This window comes from Heterodontus francisci, unplaced genomic scaffold (genome assembly GCF_036365525.1).
Source record: "Heterodontus francisci isolate sHetFra1 unplaced genomic scaffold, sHetFra1.hap1 HAP1_SCAFFOLD_377, whole genome shotgun sequence".
In the NCBI taxonomy this organism is placed as follows: domain Eukaryota; kingdom Metazoa; phylum Chordata; class Chondrichthyes; order Heterodontiformes; family Heterodontidae; genus Heterodontus; species Heterodontus francisci.
In genome coordinates, this window is record NW_027142041.1 from 46650 (window position 1) to 64034 (window position 17385).

The following is a 17385-nucleotide window of genomic DNA, read 5'->3' on the forward strand; positions in this document are numbered from 1 at the left end:
TCTCTCTTTGATTGACAGTGTGATGGGGAGGGGTTTATCTCTCTCTCTCTCTCTCTCTTTGATTGACAGTGTGATGGGGAGGGGTTTATCTCTCTCTCTCTTTGTGATTGACAGTGTGATGGGGAGGGGTTTATCTCTCTCTCTCTCTTTCTGTGATTGACAGTGTGATGAGGGAGGGGTTTATCTCTCTGTCTCTCTTTCTGTGATTGACAGTGTGATGGGGAGGGGTTTATCTCTCACTCCCTCTGTGATTGACAGTGTGATGGGGAGGGGTTTATCTCTCTCTCTCTCTCTCTCTCTTTGATTGACAGTGTGATGGGGAGGGGTTTATCCTCTCTCTCTCTCTCCGTGATTGACAGTGCGATGGGGAGGGGTTTATCTCTCTCTCTCCCTCTCTGTGATTGACAGTGTGATGGGGAGGGGTTTATCTCTCTCCCTCTCTCTCCCTCTCTGTGATTGACAGTGTGATGGGGAGGGGTTTATCTCTCTCCCTCTCTGTGTGATTGACAGTGTGATGGGGAGGGGTTTATCTCTCTCGCTCTCTCTCTCTGTGATTGACAGTGTGATGGGGTGGGGTTTATCTCTCTCTCTCTGTGATTGACATTGTGATAGGGAGGGGTTTATCTCTCTCTCTCTCTCTCTCTGTGATTGACAGTGTGATGGGGAGGGGTTTATCTCTCTCTCTCTCTCTCTGTGTGATTGACAGTGTGATGGGGTGGGGTTTATCTCTCTCTCTCTATCTCTCTCTCTCTCTCTGTGATTGACAGTGTGATGGGGTGGGGTTTATCTCTCTCTCTCTGTGATTGACATTGTGATAGGGAGGGGTTTATCTCTCTCTCTCTCTGTGATTGACAGTGTGATGGGGTGGGGTTTATCTCTCTCTCTCTGTGATTGACATTGTGATAGGGAGGGGTTTATCTCTGTCTCTCTTTCTGTGATTGACAGTGTGATGGGGAGGAGTTTATCTCTCTGTCTCTCTTTCTGTGATTGACAGTGTGATGGGGAGGGGTTTATCTCTCTGTCTCTCTTTCTGTGATTGACAGTGTAATGGGGAGGGGTTTATCTCTCTCTCTCTCTTTGTGATTGACAGTGTGACGGGGAGGGGTTTATCTCTCTCTCTCTCTTTGTGATTGACAGTGCGATGGGGAGGGGTTTATCTCTCTCTCTCTCTCTCTCTGTGATTGACAGTGTGATGGGGAGGGGTTTATCTCTCTCTCTCCATCTCCGTGATTGACAGTGTGATGGGGTGGGGTTTATCTCTCTGTCTCTCTTTCAGTGATTGACAGTGTGATGGGGAGGGGTTTATCTCTCTGTGATTGACAGTGTGATGGGGAGGGGTTTATCTCTCTGTGTTTGATCGTGTGATGGCGAGGGGTTTATCTCTCTCTCTCCCTCTCTGTGATTGACCGTGTGATGGGGAGGGGTTTATCTCTCTCTCTCCCTCTCTGTGATTGACAGTGTGATGGGGAGGGGTTTATCTCTCTCTTTCTGTTATTGACAGTGTGATGGGGGTGGGGTTATCTCTCACTCTCTCTGTGATTGACAGTGTGATGGGGAAGGGGTTTATCTCTCTCTCTCTCTCTCTCTCTTTGATTGACAGTGTGATGGGGAGGGGTTTATCTCTCTCTCTCTCTCTCTCTTTGATTGACAGTGTGATGGGGAGGGGTTTATCTCTCTCTCTCTCTTTCTGTGATTGACAGTGTGATGGGGAGGGGTTTATCTCTCTGTCTCTCTGTGATTGACAGTGTGATGGGGAGGGGTTTATCTCTCACTCCCTCTGTGATTGACAGTGTGATGGGGAGGGGTTTATCTCTCTCTCTCTCTCTCTCTCTTTGATTGAAAGTGTGATGGGGAGGGGTTTATCTCTCTCTCTCTCTCTCCGTGATTAACAGTGCGATGGGGAGGGGTTTATCTCTCTCTCTCCCTCTCTGTGATTGACAGTGTGATGGGGAGGGGTTTATCTCTCTCCCTCTCTCTCCCTCTCTGTGATTGACAGTGTGATGGGGAGGGGTTTATCTCTCTCCCTCTCTGTGATTGACAGTGTGATGGGGAGGGGTTTATCTCTCTCGCTCTCTCTCTCTGTGATTGACAGTGTGATGGGGTGGGGTTTATCTCTCTCTCTCTGTGATTGACATTGTGATAGGGAGGGGTTTATCTCTCTCTCTCTCTCTCTCTGTGATTGACAGTGTGATGGGGAGGGGTTTATCTCTCTCTCTCTCTCTCTCTCTGTGTGATTGACAGTGTGATGGGGTGGGGTTTATCTCTCTCTCTCTCTCTCTCTGTGATTGACAGTGTGATGGGGTGGGGTTTATCTCTCTCTGTCTGTGATTGACATTGTGATAGGGAGGGGTTTATCTCTCTCTCTCTCTCTCTCTGTGATTGACAGTGTGATGGGGTGGGGTTTATCTCTCTCTCTCTGTGATTGACATTGTGATAGGGAGGGGTTTATCTCTGGCTCTCTTTCTGTGATTGACAGTGTGATGGGGAGGGGTTTATCTCTCTGTCTCTCTTTCTGTGATTGACAGTGTAATGGGGAGGGGTTTATCTCTCTCTCTCCCTCTCTGTGATTGACAGTGTAATGGGGAGGGGTTTATCTCTCTGTCTCTCTTTCTGTGATTGACAGTGTAATGGGGAGGGGTTTATCTCTCTCTCTCTCCCTCTCTGTGATTGACAGTGTGATGGGGAGGGGTTTATCTCACTCTCTTTCTCTCTGTGATTGACAGTGTGATGGGGAGGGGTTTATCTCTCTCGCTCTCTCTCTCTGTGATTGACAGTGTGATGGGGAGGGGTTTATCTCTCTCTCTCTGTGATTGACAGTGTGATGGGGAGGGGTTGATCTCTCTCTCCCCCTCTCTGTGATTGACATTGTGATGGGGAGGGGTTTATCTCTCTCGCTCTCTCTCTCTGTGATTGACAGTGTGATGGGGAGGGGTTTATCACTCTCGCTCTCTCTCTGTGATTGACAGTGTGATGGGGAGGGGTTTATCTCTCTCTCTCTGTGATTGACAGTGTGATGGGGAGGGGTTGATCTCTCTCTCCCCCTCTCTGTGATTGACATTGTGATGGGGAGGGGTTTATCTCTCTCGCTCTCTCTCTCTGTGATTGACATTGTGATGGGGAGGGGTTTATCTCTCTCTCTCTGTGATTGACAGTGTGATGGGGAGGGGTTGATCTCTCTCTCCCCCTCTCTGTGATTGACATTGTGATGGGGAGGGGTTTATCTCTCTGTCTGTGATTGACATTGTGATGGGGAGGGGTTTATCTCTCTCTCTCTGTGATTGACAGTGTGATGGGGAGGGGTTGATCTCTCTCTCCCCCTCTCTGTGATTGACATTGTGATGGGGAGGGGTTTATCTCTCTGTCTGTGATTGACAGTGTGATGGGGAGGGGTTTATCTCTCTCTCTCTCTCTCTCTCTCTCTGTGATTGACAGTGTGATGGGGAGGGGTTTATCTCTGTCTCTCTTTCTGTGATTGACAGTGTAATGGGGAGGGGTTTATCTCTCTCCCTCACTGTGATTGACAGTGTAATGGGGAGGGGTTTATCTCTCTCTCTCTCTCTCTCTCCGTGATTGACAATGTGATGGGGAGGGGTTTATCTCTCTCGCTCTCTCTCTCTGTGATTGACAGTGTGATGGGGAGGGGTTTATCTCTCTGTCTCTCTTTCTGTGATTGACAGTGTGATGGGGTGGGGTTTATCTCTCTGTCTCTCTTTCTGTGATTGACAGTGTGATGGGGAGGGGTTTATCTCTCTGTCTCTCTTTCTGTGATTGACAGTGTAATGGGGAGGGGTTTATCTCTCTCTCTCCCTCTCTGTGATTGACAGTGTGATGGGAGGGGGGTTTATCTCTCTCGCTCTCTCTCTCTGTGATTGACAGTGTGATGGGGTGGGGTTTATCTCTCTGTCTCTCTTTCTGTGATTGACAGTGTGATGGGGAGGGGTTTATCTCTCTGTCTCTCTTTCTGTGATTGACAGTGTGATGGGGAGGGGTTTATCTCTCTGTCTCTCTTTCTGTGATTGACAGTGTAATGGGGAGGGGTTTATCTCTCTCTCTCCCTGTCTGTGATTGACAGTGTGATGGGGAGGGGTTTATCTCACTCACTTTCTCTCCGTGATTGACAGTGCGATGGGGAGGGGTTTATCTCTCTCTCTCCCTCTCTGTGATTGACAGTGTGATGGGGAGGGGTTTATCTCTCTGTCTCTCTTTCTGTGATTGACAGTGTAATGGGGAGGGGTTTATCTCTCTCTCTCCCTGTCTGTGATTGACAGTGTGATGGGGAGGGGTTTATCTCACTCACTTTCTCTCCGTGATTGACAGTGCGATGGGGAGGGGTTTATCTCTCTCTCTCCCTCTCTGTGATTGACAGTGTGATGGGGAGGGGTTTATCTCTCTCGCTCGCTCTCTCTGTGATTGACAGTGTGATGGGGAGGGGTTTATCTCTCTCTCTCTGTGATTGACAGTGTGATGGGGAGGGGTTTATCTCTCTCTCCCCGTCTCTGTGATTGACATTGTGATGGGGAGGGGTTTATCTCTCTGTCTGTGATTGACAGTGTGATGGGGAGGGGTTTATCTCTCTCTCTCTCTCTCTCTCTGTGATTGACAGTGTGATGGGGAGGGGTTTATCTCTCTCTCTCTGTGATTGACAGTGTGATGGGGAGGGGTTTATCTCTCTCTCTCTCTCTCTGTGATTGACAGTGTGATGGGGAGGGGTTTATCTCTCTCTCTCTCTCTGTGATTGACAGTGAAATGGGGAGGGGTTTATCTCTCCCTCTCTCTCTCTCTCTCTGTGATTGACAGTGTGACAGGGAGGGGTTTATCTCTCTCTCTGTGATTGACAGTGTGATGGGGAGGGGTTTATCTCTCTCCCTCTCTGTGATTGACAGTGTGATGGGGAGGGGTTTATCTCTCTCTCTCTCTCTCTCTTTGATTGACAGTGATGGGGAGGAGTTTTTCTCTCACTCTCCCTGTGATTGACAGTGTGATGGGGAGGGGTTTATCTCTCTCTCTGTGATTGACAGTGTGATGGGGAGGGGTTTATCTCTCTCTCTCTGTGATTGACAGTGTGATGGGCAGGGGTTTATCTCTCTGTGATTGACAGTGTGATGGGGCGGGGTTTATCTCTCTGTGATTGACAGTGTGATGGGGAGGGGTTCATCTCTCTCTCTTTGTGATTGACAGTGTGATGGGGAGGGGTTTATCTCTCTGTGATTGACAGTGTGATGGGGAGGGGTTTATCTCTCTCTCTCTCTTTGTGATTGACAGTGTGATGGGGAGGGGTTTATCTCTCTCTCTCTCTTTGTGATTGACAGTGTGACGGGGAGGGGTTTATCTCTCTCTCTCTCTTTGTGATTGACAGTGTGATGGGGAGGCGTTTATCTCTCTCTCTCTCTTTGTGATTGACAGTGCGATGGGGAGGGGTTTATCTCTCTCTCTCTCTCTCTCTGTGATTGACAGTGTGATGGGGAGGGGTTTATCTCTCTCTCTCAATCTCCGTGATTGACAGTGTGATGGGGTGGGGTTTATCTCTCTGTCTCTCTTTCAGTGATTGACAGTGTGATGGGGAGGGGTTTATCTCTCTGTGATTGACAGTGTGATGGGGAGGGGTTTATCTCTCTGTGTTTGATCGTGTGATGGCGAGGGGTTTATCTCTCTCTCTCCCTCGCTGTGATTGACAGTGTGATGGGGAGGGGTTTATCTCTCTCTTTCTGTTATTGACAGTGTGATGGGGAGGGGTTTATCTCTCTCTCTCTCTCTCTCTCTTTGATTGACAGTGTGATGGGGAGGGGTTTATCTCTCTCTCTCTCTCTCTCTTTGATTGACAGTGTGATGGGGAGGGGTTTATCTCTCTCTCTCTTTGTGATTGACAGTGTGATGGGGAGGGGTTTATCTCTCTCTCTCTCTTTCTGTGATTGACAGTGTGATGGGGAGGGGTTTATCTCTCTGTCTCTCTTTCTGTGATTGACAGTGTGATGGGGAGGGGTTTATCTCTCACTCCCTCTGTGATTGACAGTGTGATGGGGAGGGGTTTATCTCTCTCTCTCTCTCTCTCTCTCTCTTTGATTGACAGTGTGATGGGGAGGGGTTTATCTCTCTCTCTCTCTCTCCGTGATTGACAGTGCGATGGGGAGGGGTTTATCTCTCTCTCTCCCTCTCTGTGATTGACAGTGTGATGGGGAGGGGTTTATCTCTCTCCCTCTCTCTCCCTCTCTGTGATTGACAGTGTGATGGGGAGGGGTTTATCTCTCTCCCTCTCTGTGATTGACATTGTGATAGGGAGGGGTTTATCTCTCTCTCTCTCTCTCTCTGTGATTGACAGTGTGATGGGGAGGGGTTTATCTCTCTGTCTCTCTCTCTCTCTCTGTGTGATTGACAGTGTGATGGGGTGGGGTTTATCTCTCTCTCTCTCTCTCTCTCTGTGATTGACATTGTGATAGGGAGGGGTTTATCTCTCTCTCTCTCTCTCTCTGTGATTGACAGTGTGATAGGGTGGGGTTTATCTCTCTCTCTCTGTGATTGACATTGTGATAGGGAGCGGTTTATCTCTCTCTCTCTCTCTCTCTGTGATTGACAGTGTGATGGGGTGGGGTTTATCTCTCTCTCTCTGTGATTGACATTGTGATAGGGAGGGGTTTATCTCTGTCTCTCTTTCTGTGATTGACAGTGTGATGGGGAGGGGTTTATCTCTATGTCTCTCTTTCTGTGATTGACAGTGTGATGGGGAGGGGTTTATCTCTCTGTCTCTCTTTCTGTGATTGACAGTGTAATGGGGAGGGGTTTATCTCTCTCTCTCCCTCTCTGTGATTGACAGTGTAATGGGGAGGGGTTTATCTCTCTGTCTCTCTTTCTGTGATTGCCAGTGTAATGGGGAGGGGTTTATCTCTCTCTCTCCCTCTCTGTGATTGACAGTGTGATGGGGAGGGGTTTATCTCACTCTCTTTCTCTCTGTGATTGACAGTGTGATGGGGAGGGGTTTATCTCTCTCGCTCTCTCTCTCTGTGATTGACAGTGTGATGGGGAGAGGTTTATCTCTCTCTCTCTGTGATTGACAGTGTGATGGGGAGGGGTTGATCTCTCTCTCCCCCTCTCTGTGATTGACATTGTGATGGGGAGGGGTTTATCTCTCTCGCTCTCTCTCTCTGTGATTGACAGTGTGATGGGGAGGGGTTTATCTCTCTCTCTCTGTGATTGACAGTGTGATGGGGAGGGGTTGATCTCTCTCTCCCCCTCTCTGTGATTGACATTGTGATGGGGAGGGGTTTATCTCTCTCGCTCTCTCTCTCTGTGATTGACAGTGTGATGGGGAGGGGTTTATCTCTCTCCCTCTCTGTGATTGACAGTGTGATGGGGAGGGGTTGATCTCTCTCTCTCTGTGATTGACAGTGTGCTGGGGAGGGGTTGATCTCTCTCTCCCCCTCTCTGTGATTGACATTGTGATGGGGAGGGGTTTATCTCTCTGTCTGTGATTGACAGTGTGATGGGGAGGGGTTTATCTCTCTCTCTCTCTCTCTCTGTGATTGACAGTGTGATGGGGAGGGGTTTATCTCTGTCGCTCTCTCTCTCTGTGATTGACAGTGTGATGGGGAGGGGTTTATCTCTGTCTCTCTTTCTGTGATTGACAGTGTAATGGGGAGGGGTTTATCTCTCTCCCTCACTGTGATTGACAGTGTAATGGGGAGGGGTTTATCTCTCTCTCTCTCTCTCTCTCCGTGATTGACAATGTGATGGGGAGGGGTTTATCTCTCTCGCTCTCTCTCTCTGTGATTGACAGTGTGATGGGGAGGGGTTTATCTCTCTGTCTCTCTTTCTGTGATTGACAGTGTGATGGGGTGGGGTTTATCTCTCTGTCTCTCTTTCTGTGATTGACAGTGTGATGGGGAGGGGTTTATCTCTCTGTCTCTCTTTCTGTGATTGACAGTGTAATGGGGAGGGGTTTATCTCTCTCTCTCCCTCTCTGTGATTGACAGTGTGATGGGGAGGGGTTTATCTCACTCACTTTCTCTCCGTGATTGACAGTGCGATGGGGAGGGGTTTATCTCTCTCTCTCCCTCTCTGTGATTGACAGTGTGATGGGGAGGGGTTTATCTCTCTCGCTCTCTCTCTCTCTTTGATTGACAGTGTGATGGGGAGGGGTTTATCTCTCTCTCTCTCTCTCTCTTTGATTGACAGTGTGATGGGGAGGGGTTTATCTCTCTCTCTCTTTGTGATTGACAGTGTGATGGGGAGGGGTTTATCTCTCTCTCTCTCTTTCTGTGATTGACAGTGTGATGGGGAGGGGTTTATCTCTCTGTCTCTCTTTCTGTGATTGACAGTGTGATGGGGAGGGGTTTATCTCTCACTCCCTCTGTGATTGACAGTGTGATGGGGAGGGGTTTATCTCTCTCTCTCTCTCTCTCTCTTTGATTGACAGTGTGATGGGGAGGGGTTTATCCTCTCTCTCTCTCTCCGTGATTGACAGTGCGATGGGGAGGGGTTTATCTCTCTCTCTCCCTCTCTGTGATTGACAGTGTGATGGGGAGGGGTTTATCTCTCTCCCTCTCTCTCCCTCTCTGTGATTGACAGTGTGATGGGGAGGGGTTTATCTCTCTCCCTCTCTGTGTGATTGACAGTGTGATGGGGAGGGGTTTATCTCTCTCGCTCTCTCTCTCTGTGATTGACAGTGTGATGGGGTGGGGTTTATCTCTCTCTCTCTGTGATTGACATTGTGATAGGGAGGGGTTTATCTCTCTCTCTCTCTCTCTCTGTGATTGACAGTGTGATGGGGAGGGGTTTATCTCTCTCTCTCTCTCTCTGTGTGATTGACAGTGTGATGGGGTGGGGTTTATCTCTCTCTCTCTCTCTCTCTCTCTGTGATTGACAGTGTGATGGGGTGGGGTTTATCTCTCTCTCTCTGTGATTGACATTGTGATAGGGAGGGGTTTATCTCTCTCTCTCTCTCTCTGTGATTGACAGTGTGATGGGGTGGGGTTTATCTCTCTCTCTCTGTGATTGACATTGTGATAGGGAGGGGTTTATCTCTGTCTCTCTTTCTGTGATTGACAGTGTGATGGGGAGGAGTTTATCTCTCTGTCTCTCTTTCTGTGATTGACAGTGTGATGGGGAGGGGTTTATCTCTCTGTCTCTCTTTCTGTGATTGACAGTGTAATGGGGAGGGGTTTATCTCTCTCTCTCTCTTTGTGATTGACAGTGTGACGGGGAGGGGTTTATCTCTCTCTCTCTCTTTGTGATTGACAGTGTGATGGGGAGGCGTTTATCTCTCTCTCTCTCTTTGTGATTGACAGTGCGATGGGGAGGGGTTTATCTCTCTCTCTCTCTCTCTCTGTGATTGACAGTGTGATGGGGAGGGGTTTATCTCTCTCTCTCCATCTCCGTGATTGACAGTGTGATGGGGTGGGGTTTATCTCTCTGTCTCTCTTTCAGTGATTGACAGTGTGATGGGGAGGGGTTTATCTCTCTGTGATTGACAGTGTGATGGGGAGGGGTTTATCTCTCTGTGTTTGATCGTGTGATGGCGAGGGGTTTATCTCTCTCTCTCCCTCTCTGTGATTGACCGTGTGATGGGGAGGGGTTTATCTCTCTCTCTCCCTCTCTGTGATTGACAGTGTGATGGGGAGGGGTTTATCTCTCTCTTTCTGTTATTGACAGTGTGATGGGGTGGGGTTTATCTCTCACTCTCTCTGTGATTGACAGTGTGATGGGGAGGGGTTTATCTCTCTCTCTCTCTCTCTCTCTTTGATTGACAGTGTGATGGGGAGGTGTTTATCTCTCTCTCTCTCTCTCTCTTTGATTGACAGTGTGATGGGGAGGGGTTTATCTCTCTCTCTCTCTTTCTGTGATTGACAGTGTGATGGGGAGGGGTTTATCTCTCTGTCTCTCTTTCTGTGATTGACAGTGTGATGGGGAGGGGTTTATCTCTCACTCCCTCTGTGATTGACAGTGTGATGGGGAGGGGTTTATCTCTCTCTCTCTCTCTCTCTCTTTGATTGAAAGTGTGATGGGGAGGGGTTTATCTCTCTCTCTCTCTCTCCGTGATTAACAGTGCGATGGGGAGGGGTTTATCTCTCTCTCTCCCTCTCTGTGATTGACAGTGTGATGGGGAGGGGTTTATCTCTCTCCCTCTCTCTCCCTCTCTGTGATTGACAGTGTGATGGGGAGGGGTTTATCTCTCTCCCTCTCTGTGATTGACAGTGTGATGGGGAGGGGTTTATCTCTCTCGCTCTCTCTCTCTGTGATTGACAGTGTGATGGGGTGGGGTTTATCTCTCTCTCTCTGTGATTGACATTGTGATAGGGAGGGGTTTATCTCTCTCTCTCTCTCTCTCTGTGATTGACAGTGTGATGGGGAGGGGTTTATCTCTCTCTCTCTCTCTCTCTCTCTGTGTGATTGACAGTGTGATGGGGTGGGGTTTATCTCTCTCTCTCTCTCTCTCTGTGATTGACAGTGTGATGGGGTGGGGTTTATCTCTCTCTGTCTGTGATTGACATTGTGATAGGGAGGGGTTTATCTCTCTCTCTCTCTCTCTCTGTGATTGACAGTGTGATGGGGTGGGGTTTATCTCTCTCTCTCTGTGATTGACATTGTGATAGGGAGGGGTTTATCTCTGGCTCTCTTTCTGTGATTGACAGTGTGATGGGGAGGGGTTTATCTCTCTGTCTCTCTTTCTGTGATTGACAGTGTAATGGGGAGGGGTTTATCTCTCTCTCTCCCTCTCTGTGATTGACAGTGTAATGGGGAGGGGTTTATCTCTCTGTCTCTCTTTCTGTGATTGACAGTGTAATGGGGAGGGGTTTATCTCTCTCTCTCCCTCTCTGTGATTGACAGTGTGATGGGGAGGGGTTTATGTCACTCTCTTTCTCTCTGTGATTGACAGTGTGATGGGGAGGGGTTTATCTCTCTCGCTCTCTCTCTCTGTGATTGACAGTGTGATGGGGAGGGGTTTATCTCTCTCTCTCTGTGATTGACAGTGTGATGGGGAGGGGTTGATCTCTCTCTCCCCCTCTCTGTGATTGACATTGTGATGGGGAGGGGTTTATCTCTCTCGCTCTCTCTCTCTGTGATTGACAGTGTGATGGGGAGGGGTTTATCTCTCTCGCTCTCTCTCTCTCTGTGATTGACAGTGTGATGGGGAGGGGTTTATCTCTCTCTCTCTGTGATTGACAGTGTGATGGGGAGGGGTTGATCTCTCTCTCCCCCTCTCTGTGATTGACATTGTGATGGGGAGGGGTTTATCTCTCTCGCTCTCTCTCTCTGTGATTGACAGTGTGATGGGGAGGGGTTGATCTCTCTCTCCCCCTCTCTGTGATTGACATTGTGATGGGGAGGGGTTTATCTCTCTGTCTGTGATTGACAGTGTGATGGGGAGGGGTTTATCTCTCTCTCTCTCTCTCTCTCTCTCTGTGATTGACAGTGTGATGGGGAGGGGTTTATCTCTGTCGCTCTCTCTCTCTGTGATTGACAGTGTGATGGGGAGGGGTTTATCTCTGTCTCTCTTTCTGTGATTGACAGTGTAATGGGGAGGGGTTTATCTCTCTCCCTCACTGTGATTGACAGTGTAATGGGGAGGGGTTTATCTCTCTCTCTCTCTCTCTCTCCGTGATTGACAATGTGATGGGGAGGGGTTTATCTCTCTCGCTCTCTCTCTCTGTGATTGACAGTGTGATGGGGAGGGGTTTATCTCTCTGTCTCTCTTTCTGTGATTGACAGTGTGATGGGGTGGGGTTTATCTCTCTGTCTCTCTTTCTGTGATTGACAGTGTGATGGGGAGGGGTTTATCTCTCTGTCTCTCTTTCTGTGATTGACAGTGTAATGGGGAGGGGTTTATCTCTCTCTCTCCCTGTCTGTGATTGACAGTGTGATGGGGAGGGGTTTATCTCACTCACTTTCTCTCCGTGATTGACAGTGCGATGGGGAGGGGTTTATCTCTCTCTCTCCCTCTCTGTGATTGACAGTGTGATGGGGAGGGGTTTATCTCTCTCGCTCTCTCTCTCTGTGATTGACAGTGTGATGGGGTGGGGTTTATCTCTCTGTCTCTCTTTCTGTGATTGACAGTGTGATGGGGAGGGGTTTATCTCTCTGTCTCTCTTTCTGTGATTGACAGTGTGATGGGGAGGGGTTTATCTCTCTGTCTCTCTTTCTGTGATTGACAGTGTAATGGGGAGGGGTTTATCTCTCTCTCTCCCTGTCTGTGATTGACAGTGTGATGGGGAGGGGTTTATCTCACTCACTTTCTCTCCGTGATTGACAGTGCGATGGGGAGGGGTTTATCTCTCTCTCTCCCTCTCTGTGATTGACAGTGTGATGGGGAGGGGTTTATCTCTCTGTCTCTCTTTCTGTGATTGACAGTGTAATGGGGAGGGGTTTATCTCTCTCTCTCCCTGTCTGTGATTGACAGTGTGATGGGGAGGGGTTTATCTCACTCACTTTCTCTCCGTGATTGACAGTGCGATGGGGAGGGGTTTATCTCTCTCTCTCCCTCTCTGTGATTGACAGTGTGATGGGGAGGGGTTTATCTCTCTCGCTCGCTCTCTCTGTGATTGACAGTGTGATGGGGAGGGGTTTATCTCTCTCTCTCTGTGATTGACAGTGTGATGGGGAGGGGTTTACCTCTCTCTCCCCCTCTCTGTGATTGACATTGTGATGGGGAGGGGTTTATCTCTCTGTCTGTGATTGACAGTGTGATGGGGAGGGGTTTATCTCTCTCTCTCTCTCTCTCTCTGTGATTGACAGTGTGATGGGGAGGGGTTTATCTCTCTCTCTCTGTGATTGACAGTGTGATGGGGAGGGGTTTATCTCTCTCTCTCTCTCTGTGATTGACAGTGTGATGGGGAGGGGTTTATCTCTCTCTCTCTCTCTGTGATTGACAGTGAAATGGGGAGGGGTTTATCTCTCCCTCTCTCTCTCTCTCTCTGTGATTGACAGTGTGACAGGGAGGGGTTTATCTCTCTCTCTGTGATTGACAGTGTGATGGGGAGGGGTTTATCTCTCTCCCTCTCTGTGATTGACAGTGTGATGGGGAGGGGTTTATCTCTCTCTCTCTCTCTCTCTTTGATTGACAGTGATGGGGAGGAGTTTTTCTCTCACTCTCCCTGTGATTGACAGTGTGATGGGGAGGGGTTTATCTCTCTCTCTGTGATTGACAGTGTGATGGGGAGGGGTTTATCTCTCTCTCTCTGTGATTGACAGTGTGATGGGCAGGGGTTTATCTCTCTGTGATTGACAGTGTGATGGGGCGGGGTTTATCTCTCTGTGATTGACAGTGTGATGGGGAGGGGTTCATCTCTCTCTCTTTGTGATTGACAGTGTGATGGGGAGGGGTTTATCTCTCTGTGATTGACAGTGTGATGGGGAGGGGTTTATCTCTCTCTCTCTCTTTGTGATTGACAGTGTGATGGGGAGGGGTTTATCTCTCTCTCTCTCTTTGTGATTGACAGTGTGACGGGGAGGGGTTTATCTCTCTCTCTCTCTTTGTGATTGACAGTGCGATGGGGAGGGGTTTATCTCTCTCTCTCTCTCTCTCTGTGATTGACAGTGTGATGGGGAGGGGTTTATCTCTCTCTCTCAATCTCCGTGATTGACAGTGTGATGGGGTGGGGTTTATCTCTCTGTCTCTCTTTCAGTGATTGACAGTGTGATGGGGAGGGGTTTATCTCTCTGTGATTGACAGTGTGATGGGGAGGGGTTTATCTCTCTGTGTTTGATCGTGTGATGGCGAGGGGTTTATCTCTCTCTCTCCCTCGCTGTGATTGACAGTGTGATGGGGAGGGGTTTATCTCTCTCTTTCTGTTATTGACAGTGTGATGGGGAGGGGTTTATCTCTCTCTCTCTCTCTCTCTCTTTGATTGACAGTGTGATGGGGAGGGGTTTATCTCTCTCTCTCTCTCTCTCTTTGATTGACAGTGTGATGGGGAGGGGTTTATCTCTCTCTCTCTTTGTGATTGACAGTGTGATGGGGAGGGGCTTATCTCTCTCTCTCTCTTTCTGTGATTGACAGTGTGATGGGGAGGGGTTTATCTCTCTGTCTCTCTTTCTGTGATTGACAGTGTGATGGGGAGGGGTTTATCTCTCACTCCCTCTGTGATTGACAGTGTGATGGGGAGGGGTTTATCTCTCTCTCTCTCTCTCTCTCTCTCTTTGATTGACAGTGTGATGGGGAGGGGTTTATCTCTCTCTCTCTCTCTCCGTGATTGACAGTGCGATGGGGAGGGGTTTATCTCTCTCTCTCCCTCTCTGTGATTGACAGTGTGATGGGGAGGGGTTTATCTCTCTCCCTCTCTCTCCCTCTCTGTGATTGACAGTGTGATGGGGAGGGGTTTATCTCTCTCCCTCTCTGTGATTGACATTGTGATAGGGAGGGGTTTATCTCTCTCTCTCTCTCTCTCTGTGATTGACAGTGTGATGGGGAGGGGTTTATCTCTCTCTCTCTCTCTCTCTCTCTGTGTGATTGACAGTGTGATGGGGTGGGGTTTATCTCTCTCTCTCTCTCTCTCTCTGTGATTGACATTGTGATAGGGAGGGGTTTATCTCTCTCTCTCTCTCTCTCTCTGTGATTGACAGTGTGATAGGGTGGGGTTTATCTCTCTCTCTCTGTGATTGACATTGTGATAGGGAGCGGTTTATCTCTCTCTCTCTCTCTCTCTGTGATTGACAGTGTGATGGGGTGGGGTTTATCTCTCTCTCTCTGTGATTGACAATGTGATAGGGAGGGGTTTATCTCTGTCTCTCTTTCTGTGATTGACAGTGTGATGGGGAGGGGTTTATCTCTCTCTCTCTCTCTCTCTCTGTGATTGACAGTGTGATGGGGAGGGGTTTATCTCTCTGTCTCTCTTTCTGTGATTGACAGTGTAATGGGGAGGGGTTTATCTCTCTCTCTCCCTCTCTGTGATTGACAGTGTAATGGGGAGGGGTTTATCTCTCTGTCTCTCTTTCTGTGATTGACAGTGTAATGGGGAGGGGTTTATCTCTCTCTCTCCCTCTCTGTGATTGACAGTGTGATGGGGAGGGGTTTATCTCACTCTCTTTCTCTCTGTGATTGACAGTGTGATGGGGAGGGGTTTATCTCTCTCGCTCTCTCTCTCTGTGATTGACAGTGTGATGGGGAGAGGTTTATCTCTCTCTCTCTGTGATTGACAGTGTGATGGGGAGGGGTTGATCTCTCTCTCCCCCTCTCTGTGATTGACATTGTGATGGGGAGGGGTTTATCTCTCTCGCTCTCTCTCTCTGTGATTGACAGTGTGATGGGGAGGGGTTTATCTCTCTCTCTCTGTGATTGACAGTGTGATGGGGAGGGGTTGATCTCTCTCTCCCCCTCTCTGTGATTGACATTGTGATGGGGAGGGGTTTATCTCTCTCGCTCTCTCTCTCTGTGATTGACAGTGTGATGGGGAGGGGTTTATCTCTCTCCCTCTCTGTGATTGACAGTGTGATGGGGAGGGGTTGATCTCTCTCTCCCCCTCTCTGTGATTGACAGTGTGATGGGGAGGGGTTTATCTCTCTCTCTCTGTGATTGACAGTGTGATGGGGAGGGGTTGATCTCTCTCTCCCCCTCTCTGTGATTGACATTGTGATGGGGAGGGGTTTATCTCTCTGTCTGTGATTGACAGTGTGATGGGGAGGGGTTTATCTCTCTCTCTCTCTCTCTCTGTGATTGACAGTGTGATGGGGAGGGGTTTATCTCTGTCGCTCTCTCTCTCTGTGATTGACAGTGTGATGGGGAGGGGTTTATCTCTGTCTCTCTTTCTGTGATTGACAGTGTAATGGGGAGGGGTTTATCTCTCTCCCTCACTGTGATTGACAGTGTAATGGGGAGGGGTTTATCTCTCTCTCTCTCTCTCTCTCCGTGATTGACAATGTGATGGGGAGGGGTTTATCTCTCTCGCTCTCTCTCTCTGTGATTGACAGTGTGATGGGGAGGGGTTTATCTCTCTGTCTCTCTTTCTGTGATTGACAGTGTGATGGGGTGGGGTTTATCTCTCTGTCTCTCTTTCTGTGATTGACAGTGTGATGGGGAGGGGTTTATCTCTCTGTCTCTCTTTCTGTGATTGACAGTGTAATGGGGAGGGGTTTATCTCTCTCTCTCCCTCTCTGTGATTGACAGTGTGATGGGGAGGGGTTTATCTCACTCACTTTCTCTCCGTGATTGACAGTGCGATGGGGAGGGGTTTATCTCTCTCTCTCCCTCTCTGTGATTGACAGTGTGATGGGGAGGGGTTTATCTCTCTCGCTCTCTCTCTCTGTGATTGACAGTGTGATGGGGAGGGGTTTATCTCTCTCTCTCTGTGATTGACAGTGTGATGGGGAGGGGTTTATCTCTCTCTCCAACTCTCTGTGATTGACATTGTGATGGGGAGGGGTTTATCTCTCTGTCTGTGATTGACAGTGTGATGGGGAGGGGTTTATCTCTCTCTCTCTCTCTCTCTCTCTCTGTGATTGACAGTGTGATGGGGAGGGGTTTATCTCTCTCTCTCTGTGATTGACAGTGTGATGGGGAGGGGTTTATCTCTCTCTCTCTGTGATTGACAGTGTGATGGGGAGGGGTTTATCTCTCTCTCTCTCTCTGTGATTGACAGTGAAATGGGGAGGGGTTTAACTCTCTCTCTCTCTCTCTCTCTGTGATTGACAGTGTGATGGGGAGGGGTTTATCTCTCCCTCTCTCTCTCTCTCTCTCTGTGATTGACAGTGTGACAGGGAGGGGTTTATCTCTCTCTCTGTGATTGACAGTGTGATGGGGAGGGGTTTATCTCTCTCCCTCTCTGTGATTGACAGTGTGATGGGGAGGGGTTTATCTCTCTCTCTCCCTCTCTGTGATTGACAGTGCGATGGGGAGGGGTTTATCTCACTCACTTTCTCTCCGTGATTGACAGTGCGATGGGGAGGGGTTTATCTCTCTCTCTCCCTCTCTGTGATTGACAGTGTGATGGGGAGGGGTTTATCTCTGTCGCTCTCTCTCTGTGATTGACAGTGTGATGGGGAGGGGTTTATCTCTCTCTCTCTGTGATTGACAGTGTGATGGGGAGGGGTTTATCTCTCTCTCCCCCTCTCTGTGATTGACATTGTGATGGGGAGTGGTTTATCTCTCTGGCTGTGATTGACAGTGTGATGGGGAGTGGTTTATCTCTCTCTCTCTCTCTCTCTCTCTGTGATTGACAGTGTGATGGGGAGGGGTTTATCTCTCTCTCTCTCTCTCTCTCTCTGTGATTGACAGTGTGATGGGGAGGGGTTTATCTCTCCCTCTCTCTCTCTCTCTGTGTGATTGACAGTGTGACGGGGAGGGGTTTATCTCTCTCTCTCTCTGTGATTGACAGTGTGATGGGGAGGGGTTTATCTCTCTCTCTGTGTCTGTGATTGACAGTGAAATGGGGAGGGGTTTATCTCTCTCTCTCTCTCTCTCTC